Here is a 12,595-nt window from a genome sequence, read left to right on the forward strand (position 1 = left end):
GCTGTAAAACACAACGGGCACGCTAAGCAGTTGACATGGAAGCAGGTCCCGTGCTGGGGGAGGCAAATGAGAGGCAAAGCAATAGGACCAGTGAGTGGAGCAGACCTCTCCTGGGCTGAAGGTGTTGATGAAGTTGGGCTCTTGCTCCTCTCATGGAGCGGGAGATGCAAAATGCAACCTATGGCCAAACAGCCCCTCTTACGGTGCTGCAGAAGGTCATGGCAGCACCAAGGACACAACTCATGTGAGCATCCTATAGCACTCTCTTCTAACCTTTGTTCTTGGGGTCTAATTCATAAAGAGAACATGTTAGGGAGCTCTCATAGCATGTCCTGCGTGAGAGAGCACTGAGCAGCAGAGACACCTTCCGCAGCTTGCCATCTTCTGGAGGGACACAAAAAGCCCATAAATAAAAGTAAACTCTCACAATTTAACATTTCACTTAAAAACCAGAGAAGCTCAACTAAAAAAATCCCTTTTCTATCCGCTTTCAAGCCTGGCTTTTCAAAAAGCCTGCAGCGAGAAATCTCTTTATCTGGTAGGGCACAGATAACAATGTAATTATGAGCTCAGATCAATGGCTTTCATCTCGTCGGTGCTCAGGCTAAAAATAAACTGTTATTCTTACTCTCAGATGCACAGAGCTGGGGTGAACATCTCCTCCAGGCTACCGGCTATGGCAGAGCCATTTACAGGCAGCTGTGGGGCTGGAGACAGGTTTTGGTGGGTCTGGAGAGCCCACAAAGCCTTTCCCTGGGAGAAACTGAGGTTTAGGGGTTGTATCTGGAGGGTGATGTTGGGTCCTGAGCAGAGAGGATGACCGAGTGATGTGCACCTCCTTCTGATCACCTTATGGAGCATCCTCGTCCATGGTGGCTGTGGTGATGCTGCCTGTGAAATACAGAGCCATGTTTTAGTGGTTGTGTGAGGTTTGGTGACTTCCTTGGGAAGGAAAATAGCCCAAGAATACATATCAGCCTCTTTTACTGCGTGCTGCATAACAGGAATGTAACTTATTGCCGTTGGAGAGCAGAGTGCTTGGCAGCTCCCATAAATCCCCAGTTCCAATAGACTCTGCTCGCACTTAAACAAAAGTAACAACGGAGAGTTGACAACAGTGAGTATAACTGGAATGGGGAATGGAGTATTTTGATTAATCATGGCTTGAATATTAACTATGCATAATGTTGCTTTGCTTGTATAAGCTGAAGCTGCCAGCCTTGGAATCAGGGATGTGCTAAATGCTGTGGGATTTCCATTGGTCTGGGATGGGGTGGTCTGGCACAACACTTGCATCTCCAGTGCATTGGAAGTGGATGGATGCCAGGCTCATCAAGCTGTGTACCTGTGTACCAGCCTGGCCAAGATCACTCAGCTGGGAGGGGAAAGTGATATTTAATAGAAACACTCATAGAGGTCTGACTTTTGCTGTATTCCCATGGTTTCATTTCCATGGCTTTGCTCTTTTCCAACCAACACCATTCAATCAGGGCTTGGTTGTCGCACTGAGCTCATCTCAGCTAGTGGGAGACACAGCTTTTCCTTGGAGACTGTGTTTCCAATGAGCAGCACTTTCTGTGTGCTCGCATGGGTGTTTGGGATGGATCACCTTCGGGTGGGAGGGATGGGTTGGAAGTGCTGGGTACCCATGTTAGGCTGTGACATCCCCATGGGAGATGCTGGTGATGGGGACGATGCTTTCAGCTCCTCTTCCCTTAAAGCAACAGTCTGCAAAGTCTGAGGTGGGCTGTCCTTACCTGGTCTTTGCCTTGGTGACACCTCAATCAATCAGTCCAGACTGGTGATGTTACAGCTCATCTTCAAAGACCCTACAAACCTGGACCAGATTTGGATTGAAATGTATGGTTAGGAGCGGGCCTGGCTTGGCAGAATGCAGGAGAACAGATAAGGGGAAATTCTGACTGAAAACCTCCTGCAAGACTGAAATTGATGCCCACGGACCCCAAGGGGGTGGGAAGGGGCTCAGCCCACCCCCTGGTCCCTGCTGTGCTGATACAGCCCCTTTGCATCGTGCTGCTGCACTGACTCAGAGGGGGGAAACTGCATCTTACTGTTATCCAGGTGGAGTTAATATTAGCTGGGAACAGCTTATTGCAGAACGTGGGCCTGGCAGGGGGAGTGATGGGAGCTGGGAAGCAGCGGGATGTGATGGAGGCTTTTCAGGGTGTCAGTGCTGCAGAGGGTGATGCAAACCCGGTTTTGCATCCTCACCTCACAACGTTGGCAGCACACGGAGGGAACCCTTTGGGGATGCTAGGAAATGAATCAGAGCCCCTCATTGAGGATTATGGGTAGAGCCATGGCTCTTTCTCTGCTGGCAGGGAACAGATCAGGCAGTGAGAGCCCAGCACCTTCCTTCAGAGCTGAATTAAGTAGCTGCAGTCAGATGGAAACTGCAGTTATCTGCTTTTAGAGAGCTGAGCAGGTCCTCTGAACCCATTAGCGCCGCAGAGATAACCGATTCCCCAGGTTTTCTGGCGGCAGGGTTTAAAAAGCCCTCAACAAACCAGCTCTTTCCAAAACCCGTCAAAAAAGGCTCATTTGATCAGGCCAAAGCTGGAAAAGAAAAGCTTTAGTGTTGGGTCAAAAGGGAAATTGCCATTGAGAAGCTTCCAAGGTGTTTGTAAGCAGAATGGGCTCGATTTGAGAGAGAAGGCGGCCAAGCACTCCATGGGTGTATCCATCACACCTCTTTGTTCGCAGGATGAGGGTCAGCTTTGTTAATGAAGGGCCGATAGGCGGAGCCGAGGAGCGGATCGTTATCACCCTGATAAGAGCCCTGCCATGGAAACCCTGCGGGCTGCAGCCAAGGTCCTCGGTAGACCAGGGGCTCATTCAACCCGCTAACAAAGGGCATTTTCCTTTCAATAGCCGACTCCAGCAGCGGTGCCTGGTTGCTGCTCAGCTGTGAAGGGCAGGTGGGATCTCCAGGGGCTGAATTCAGCTCAGTGCCTTATCGCCAAAGCTCTGCTCATCCCCAAGGACAAGGCGGTCATGAACGCCGAGCTCTGCCCTTCCCTTGCTGGAGCCGATGTGCTGGTATTGCCTTCATCCCCAGCCCTGCCCTGCTCTCGGGTGTATTTAACGGGCTGGCCGTGTGAGGTTGCTGCGATGGAGTAGATGGGAAGTTTTCAGGGAAACAAGCCTTTTGAGACAGGCAGGGAGGAAAGCCAGGCAGGAAAACGTGCCTAAGTGAAAGCTCTTCCGCCAGTCCAGAGGTAAGTAGGGCAAAACATGGTCTCTGTGTAATATATAGTACATAATACTTGTATGTGAGGTTCTAGCAGGAAGGGCATCCTCTCCTTTCACAGTGGGGAGAAGCTGGGACCCCCCCGAATTATGCCTTGCCTTGTCAGGAAACCTCCCCATAGCTGGATTCTTAGCCTTATTCTTCCCAAAGAGCAGGATTTTGCTCCAGGTTTGGCCTGTAGACAAGCTCTAAATGATTCTAGGTTGGATGGGGCTTGCAGCAAGCTGCTCTAGTGAAAGGTGTCCCTGCCCATGGCAGGGACTAGAGCTGGATGAGCTTTTAAGTCCTTCCTAACCCAAAGAGTCTGGGATTATGGGATTCTTCTCCTGTTCCCTTTGAGCTGCTTGGATGTGGGAACAGGAACACCAAGCCCCAGCTTGCTCTGTAGTGAAGGGCTTGAGCAGAACCGCCTGGAACAATGTCTGGGAAACAAAGGGATGACGTTTCCCATAACAGCAGCTTTTTAATGGTAGCGAAGAGCGAGCCAAGTGTGAATAATGCAGATAGAGACATGAGCTCAGTTTTCACATGCACTGGACATACAGTTCGGGGCGTATTGCTGTCTTTGCTCAAGGCAGCAAGAGGGTGCAATGAGAACCTCCAAACACCCAATGGGCTCCCCATCATTAATCATCTTGACCCATAGACTTCCCTGGGCTGCACCCAGCATAGCTGCAGCCTTCAGTAGCAACCAGAAGTGCAAAGCAAAGCACATTAACTGTCCTTTAAATGAGAAGGGAAAGCAAAGGGGAAAATAAACCCCACAAGGTGCCCAGTGCAGGGTGCTGAGCTGTCAGGCACAGGTAGAATGTCTCAGCGCACACGAGGATCATCCTGTGCCAGAGCAGCTCTCCTGGAGCTATGTTATTGATTGCTTTTGTTTTACAAGCAACGTTGAGGTGATGATATTTGGCAGTAACATTAACACTGAAACATGAGCGGCACTTAGGCCTTTTTACATGTAATTGTCTGAAAAATGGCAGGGGGTTGGCATTTGTGCCCTGCCAATCTGCATACCTGCCCTATAGTGGTGCTGGTGGTGTGGGGAGATGCTGACCAACAGGCTGGGGACCTGCACAGTGCCAGGGGAACAGCATCAGCAACCCCACACCCTCCTGGTCCCCAGCATCTCATGGTCCTACAGCAACCATGGGGTGACCAAAGGTCCCTGTGCTGGTGGAAGTGGGGCTTTGGCTGCTGTCCCTGGGGCAGAGCATGATGGGCGCTGCATGGGGAGGTGGGAACGGGGTGCATCAGGGCCACTCATCCGTAGGAACAGCCGCCAGCGTTGGTGTTGCAACCTTTGTTCCTCCCACTTTATCTGCTGTGTCTTCTTGTCCTAATTGACTTGAAACACTTGTTAGCATCCTACGCGTGGAGCTGGGGGAAAGGCAGCGCGGAGGGAGGTGGAGTGAGCTGCCTTCGGTTCAGACAGGCATTTAAGCTGAAACAGAGTTAAAAATCACTGTTCTGGTGGCAGTCAGCTGCAGCCAAGAGCATGGGAGAGCTGCAGTCAGGGGGGATGCTGGTCTGTCCCTGTGGTGCAGAGGGGATGTTTGCCCTGGGGGTATGGTACCTCCAGCCTGCAGAAAGGCATCTGGAAGCCTGTTGAGATAGGGATGGGGGAGTGAAATCTGGCATTGCCATTGTGATAGGGTCAAGCCAAAAGCTTAATAAGAAGCCTCACTTGTATCTCCAGCTCAGGGGGGGCTCCTCAATGGAGCATACCCAGGGGCTCATGCTGTCCTGCACTTGGCAGCACACCAGTGTGGGGCTGGCCATGGGCCAGTGCCTCTCGGTACCCAGCAGGACAGGGCTTTGATGGCTGCTGGCAGCAGGTCAGTTTAATCATCAAATTGCAGGGGAGAGGAGATGTGGCAGGTCACCTTGACCATTCGGTGCCTGTCACACATCCGGAACGGTCCTTCTTGTGCCATCTCTGCTTCGATGGGGTTCGGGAGCAACCAGGGTGCTAGGGATACACATACCCTGATGGGTGCTGCTGGCAGATAGGGCCGGGCTTGGCCACTGCCACCCCTTCCCTTCCCATGTTCTTTAATTGCATTAGTCCTATCAAATGACTTTAAAAGCTGCTCTTCCCCTCTGCAGCGCTTCCAGCTCCATCGGGCTGGAATGACGTGTGCCCAGCACTAAAGCAATTGGGTGAATCAGCGGCTCAGGCCGGATGCTGGCAGATGCTGGGATTGATTTTCAGCCCTTTTGTGCCTTCCATTATGGATATGTCCCAGTAAATCCCAGGGGACAGCTGAGGGTGTTTCTAGCAGCACTGGGGCTTGGCCACCTTGAGTGTTGTAGTTGCCACTTGAAACGTCACAGCGGTGGCAGGGAGCCAGTGCTGGTCCCTCTCCTCTGGATGCTACGATCCTGGGTTGGTGATGCTGCTGTTGGAAGCACTGGTGACAGACCCACACCTTGTCTGGGGGCTGGCACCTCTTAGACCCCCTTTTAGACAAGGGCAGAGGTTTTCTGGAGACCAAGGAACAATGGAAGGGGAAACCCATTGCTCTGCTTTAGCTCATGGAAAGGTCAGTCCTTGCTTGGTTGGGAATGTGGTGACCTAAAACTGTACCTCTTTAAATGCTGATGGATCTATGAAAGGAGGACAGGCATAAATCGGCACCGAGGGGACTTTTTAAGCATTAGTGTGGAAAAGGGGCACTTTTAGACACAGCAATTCATGTCTTTTATTTCTTCAGCATTAAAGGGATGTTTTTAACCATAGCTGTGTACTTTTAACCATAGGTGGACACCCCAGGGCAAGGTGAGCCTGGTGCCCTGGATCGATGGCTGCTGAGATCATGCCAGCAGCATCCAGCCAGCAGACACTGGGGTTTCTCCTGTGTCATGCCAATGCCACGCACCAGCTCCGAGGCCAGGGATGGGGATGCGTGGATGTGCGCCAGCCCCATGTGGCACCGGGAGGCAGGGCACTGCCCAGGGAACAGCTTCCTCACCCAGCCAAGCGCTCAGCCCCGAGGCCTCACTTGCTCCATCAGCAAACGGACCCTGCTTGAGCTGAATAATTCAGGCTCTGCAGCGCTCGTGGGTCCCACCGGGCGCTCAGCACCGCCGGAGAATGCCAATGAGGCCGATGCTGCAGAGCAGCAACAGCAGCCGCGTTCGGACCCCGAAAGCGGAATTGTTCCCGTTCCCTGGAGCCAAGCGGTGCAGTCCGGGATGCGGGGCTGGCACAGCAAAGCTGCTCCTGGCTGCCTGCTGGGAGGGATGGCACAAGGTGGTTTCAGCACCCAGAGGGCTGGTGGGCAAATTGACTCTGTCCCCTTGGCTTGAATGGAGACCGAGGACCTCAGGCTGCCTGCAGCCCTGGTGCTGACCCCACCATCTGCTTTCCATCCCCACTGATGGCTCTGTGTTGAATCACTGTCAGGGCTGGCTTTGGGAGCAGCCAACATCAGCGGTTCCCAACCTCATCCTGACGTGAGATGAGGAGCTGGGGATGATGAGCTCCATGGGGAGCTGGGGGAAACGGGATGGTTCCCCTCTGCTAAAAGCAGAGCTGGAACCTGGAATGGGAACTGTGGTGTTGGGACCCCGCCTCCAGTGCAATGGATACTGCGAGGAATCCGAACCGCTTCACACTGGGAATCAGCAGGAAGCTCTGGGGGGAATACTCCCATTTATGCACTGAAGCTGCGCCAGACAAGCAGGTTTTGACAAGAAGCTCTGAACAGGCAGAGGAAAGAGGAATGCCACCGGCTTTCATCTCTGTGCCTTCCTGCGATTTTTATGTCTGAATGGGAATTAACTTTGGAGCTGGAAAAGCACTAACCGCTGATAATTAAACCCAAAATGCATCAGTCTCAACGTTAGGTGTCACCCGCACACCCCCCTCCAGTCCCAGGCCCTATTATTCTAAATTGATGCAATTATTCACCTTGCAGAGTAATATACTTTCTGTTCTCTGGTGCCCACTAGACCTTAAAGCAGAACAAATGCTTTAATAACACCGAGCTGGTGCTTTCCTGGAAGCCTGAGCACCGGGTTATGAAGAACAGGAGCAGATTTGGGAATCTTCCATCAATTATTGCCTAGTATTTCTTTCTTGCGTTGTATCTGTATGCTTAGGAAGTGTTTGCTGTTCACTGATTAACTTGGTTTATTTCTCAGGTAGGTTTAGCACCGTCTGTCTCATGGTTATGAAATAATTGTTTGATTAATAAGCCTGAATTTACATTTTCATTAAGCACTCCAATCCTTCTGTACCAATTTGCCACACCGTAACATGCAGATCTGGGACATTAGAATGGCAATTTTAGCCCATTAAGTAATCACTGTTATATTGATTGGTGATAATGGAGCAGAGGCAGTAAATCCACATTCAGATGAGCTGCAGCATCCCAGCGCGGTGATGCTGGGGGGATGATGGCTGCAGCCCAGCAGCACCCACTGCTCCAGCTCCCTTTTGCTGCCAGTTGGTGGTTAAGTGGCTTTAGTTGATTCTTTCCATTTAGGAATGTTGGCTTTTGCCACCACAGTGCAGTTTTGGTTGATGGCTCCAGCCGGGATGGGTGATCCAGATGTGGTGTGCCAGGAGGAGAGTGCAGCCCCTGGAGCTGCTGCTCTCAATCAGATCGGGCTCTAAGTAATTGGTAAAGATGGTGAAATGGACGCTTCCCTTTCCATGGCAATGAGCTCTGTCTTGTGGGATGAGGATGGGATGGGAATGTGGAGCTGATGGGATGGGTTAGGGTGGGGATGGCATGGAGGTGAGGATGGGGAAAGGGATAAGGAAGGGGATGGAATGGATTGGGATAGGGATGAGATGGGATGGAATATAATGGGATGTGAATGGGATGAAAACAAGAACAGAACAAATGGGGATGGGATGGGTTGGGTTATGATAGGGATTGGGAAGTGAATGGGGCTGGAGAATGGGATGGGGACAAGGCCAGGAGAATAAATGGGGATGGGGACAGGAAGAAGGGGACACAGCCAAGGAGACCACTGGGCTGCTGACCATGAAGGATACGAGACAACTGCTTGGCTATGTCAGACAGAGCCAGGAACATGCATGGGGATGTTTTCTCACTGGCGAGGAGGAGAAGGTGAGGGTCAAACAAACCATTTCCCTCTTTCCTCAGGGACACGGCAGCCTGCGAGGCTGTGACCCTGGTGCGGCTCCACAGCTCGTAACACTCAGCAGTGTGACAGGGAGTTACTATATTTGCTCTCACCACAACCCTGCCTTTTCTGGCTCTTTTTAATGCTGGATTCTGCTCTCAAAAACTAGGACATGGCCATTACACGTGTCTGCTCTGAGCTACTGTAATCTCCTGCTGCCGGCTGGCGCTGGGATGCTGCGTGCCGGCAGCCCTCTGGCCTTGGAGCAGTGAGTGTGGGATAACCAGGCAACTGAGCACTCCATGGGATCGGGATACAGCACTGCCACAGCAACGGGAAGCTGGAGGGAACGGCCACCCCGAGGGATGCCCTTGGACCTCATCTTTATAGAGGACCCTGCAGTGATGCTGCCTGTGCTTGAGGACCACTGAGCGGCGATGGCCACATGTCCCTCCCTCCTGCCTGTGATGCTACAGCTCTGGCCATGGCCAGCCAGCTCTGCAGAGGGGCAGAAAGCTCAAAACCGGGGTTTATTCCTGAAAAGAGGTATGCAGGTAAGAAAATGAGGATATGGATGAGTCCACGGACACTTGTAGACACTGGGGAGTCACTGGGAGCCATTATTATGGAACTTCTCACATATATATGTATATGTATATATACATATAAAATATATATGCCTACTTACATGTAGGTGTTTCTTCCCCTTACAAGCCCTGTTTCCACCAGATGGGCACTGCTCTGCCTGGGAACTCCTTTCTCTTTTCCTTCCTTTTTCAAACCAGCAATTAATCCCCTCTTACTGGAGGGGAGAAGCGTGCCTGGATGCCAGCGTGTGCTCAGCTCATCCCTACCACACCAGCGAGGAAATGTGAACAGCAGAAAGCAGTGATAGCAGGGGGTGATGCAGGGAGGGGGAAGCTCGGGCTCTGATGGGCATCACCCCGAAGAAAGCCAAAATTCCCCATCCAGCAGCAAGCCAGACCTGGGGAGGACAAGGAGCATCCCCAGCTTCTGCTGCTCCACAGCAGTGCTCAGCATGGGGGAGCAGCCGGCTCATTTATCAGCTAGTGCTAAATGCAGATGCCAAAATCCTGTAGCAAAGCCACACAAAGGAATTGTGCCTCTGGATCCGCTTCTCCATTGAAGCATCAGGATGAATCCATGCACACAGATGGACCCTCTGTTCCTCCACTGGCAAAACCCCTCCGCTGCCTCCCCTTCAGTGCCCTCAGCCTGTTCAGGTTGGGGATGTCCCAACCCATTGGCCACCCTGGGGATGGATCAAAACCATCCCCAGTGCTCATGGAGGGGGAACAAACTGGTCCCCAGCAAATCTACAGCTCCATCCGTGATTGAGGAGCTGCAGAGCTGCCCTCTGCACAGGTCAGAGCATCGCCTGTGCCCTTGTCCCAGCCTTTCCCCACATCCATCACTGTCCCCCGAGGCATTTAATCACACATGACCCAGGACTTGCTGCATGGTTCAGTGGGGATGATCTATATCCCTGCCTCCCAGACGCTGGAATCCCTCTGTGCAGAGCAGGTCACCCAGAGGACCCCTGGCAGGGCCATGCAGGACATGACAATTCCCTCCTTCGACCACTTCTGCTCCAAAAGCCAGAAGTTTGCTGGACAAGAAGAAATCCTCACCATGAAGATGCTGCTCCATGAGAAAGGGTTGGGTGATGCCGGGTATCACAGCCCCATCAACTGCAAAAGGCTTGTTCTTGATGTATTCCTGCACCGCTTCTTGCCATGGATTTATTAGTAGGGCAATCTGATTTATGCCCTGCTCTTTCAGGACCCACTGACAGATGAGATGCTGTACTTCAGGAGTTTATCCTGGGGAGCAAACAGAGAAATGGAAACCTCACCAGCTCTTTAAAGAGCTCAGCAAAATCATTCCTTCCCCCCTTTTTCCAAAGGTAGAATGGCTGAAAGGGGATAGCTCTGAACTTGTTTTCCCTTCAGTTCCTTAATCCTCTTCCTTCCAGCTTTATTCCACATCATTGCCTCTTTCTTGGTTGGGGTTCTTTATTGTTAATTCCTCTCCACTCCAAACAACCTCAAAACACCAGAGGCCCATGTCCATGTGAGCATCCTCAGAAGCCTGTCTCAGCATTACAACATCCCCCTTCCTCTTTTTGTCTTCTCTTATCCTAAAATGACCCATTCTCTTTGCATCCATGAGGCATTTCTAGGGCTTGCAGGCAGCAGGGTTTGGGCAACCGTTGCTGCCTGCACCATAGAACAGGTCCCTCAGGGAGATTCCCATCCCTGGCATCCTAATGAGTTAATTAACTAAAATCAGGGCAAGTGAGGTGTGAGCTCTCAGGGGGTGAGTACTGGGAGATGCAATCTCCATGCTGGTCCCAGGGGACCGTGGCCATGAAGCTTCTTCCCATGGCACCAGGGATATGCTGGTGTTGGGAAGGATCCTTGAGCATCACATGGCTGCTGGAGGGGATCCTGGTTTATGGGCTCTTGTGCTGAAAAGGCAGCAGAGCTGCTTCACAATATCACAGTGCTCCCCCTTCTGTTGCCAAGGGTTGGCCAACGTGGAGACAAGCATGAGATTTGCTAATACTGACTTTTAATCAGCTGGTCCCTGATAACCCAGCCCAGACACTGAAACCTCTGGGAAAGCAGGGATTGCAGGCATGTTTTCCACACCCTGCATGCCCCTGCCTGGGTAACCCCCTGGCAACGTGTGCAAGCACCAGCCTCATCCTCAGGAGGAAGGCAGAGCCTTCAGACAGAGCCCCCCCATGCGGGGATGCTGCTGCAGCATCACTCACCTATGAAGACCTTGTGTTGGAGCATCCCTGCTCCTGCTGGTCCCCTCACACTGCTGCCATGGAGATGCTGGGGACCATGGGAAGGGAAAACCCTTTCAGCTGCACCCCCCACGTAGAAAACGTGCTGCTAAAAGAAGTTGACGGTTCAAATCACAAAAAGGACCAAAACTGCGGTTTCAAAACCAAACTTGTTTTTCTACGTCCCATCTCATTAGGGGCAAGAAGGCAACAAGCGACCCATTTAAATTGTAGATTCTGACCTTTATGCTTAAAATCTTTTCAGATATCCTGTTTACAGCTTTTTTTTTTCAGTGCTGGCACTTCATAATCCTCAAAATGAGGTTTTATACAGCCTTTTTTTTACTATTATAATGCACCGCATCCTCTCTTATCACCCCTGACCAGCCCTCCTGAGACCCGAGTCCTTGTGCAATGGAAGTCACCCCAGTGCCAGGGTATGGAGCGCCATGGGCTCTGCTCCTTTGGATAAGGCTCAAACCTCAGCAGTCACTTTTGGCTCAAATCCCAACATTCCTGACGTAGGGGTTTATTTGGTGACGTGGGGACAGCATCAAAAGTCCCCTGGCAATAACCTTGAGGAGTTTGGGGTGAAAAACACCCTTAAAGTCCTGTAGAACCGGGGCCTTCTGGTGCAGCATCACTGGGAGAAGCCCAGTTTGCTGAGTGCGACTTGGAGGCCTGGTCAATCAGGAAACCCCATTGGATGTTTCAGGAGGATCCCTGGCAAGCCCGGCCCAGAAAAAAGCAAACTAAAACAGTCTCCAAAAGTTATTTTTGCAAGTGCTATTCTAGACCAGAGACTAAATTTGCCCTCACACTTGTCAAAATGGCTGTTGAGCAGTGAATCTGCTGTGATTGGATCTAAGGCAGAAGCTCTTCCCTGTGAGGATGCTGCTGCACTGGCACAGGGTGCCCAGAGAAGCTGTGGCTGCCCCATCCCTGGCAGTGCTCAAGGCCAGGTTGGACACGGGCTTGGAGCAAGCTGCTCCAGTGGAAGGGGTCCCTGCCCGTGGCAGGGGTTGCAGCTGGATGGGCTTTAAGGTCCCTTCAACCCAAACCATGCTGGGATCCTGTGATTCTATGAAAATGGGCCCATTTGGAAACGGGAAAAGCCCTCAGGTCCCAGCATCTTCCTCCCTGGCATTCCTGCAGCCCTGGCTGGAGGGAGGAAGTGATGCTGGGGGTGGGTGTTGCATGGCCAAAGCCAAGGAACCGAGTACCGGGAGGATAAAAATAGTACAAACAGCTCCTCAGCCCCAGCCTGGAGCTGAGGCAGCACTCACCAGCCTGGTTTCCTATGGAAACAAGCCTCCTGGTCCATGCGCCCGCCTGTGCCTGCCCAGGGCAGTTTCGATGCCTCCCTCACGCATGGATGCTCTCGCATCCATCACGGACCGAGC

Source organism: Neopsephotus bourkii, unplaced genomic scaffold, assembly GCF_033783945.1.
Source record: "Neopsephotus bourkii isolate Nb327-2 ecotype Australia unplaced genomic scaffold, CSIRO-AGI_Nbou_v1 NB_1652, whole genome shotgun sequence".
Lineage (NCBI taxonomy): Eukaryota > Metazoa > Chordata > Aves > Psittaciformes > Psittacidae > Neopsephotus > Neopsephotus bourkii.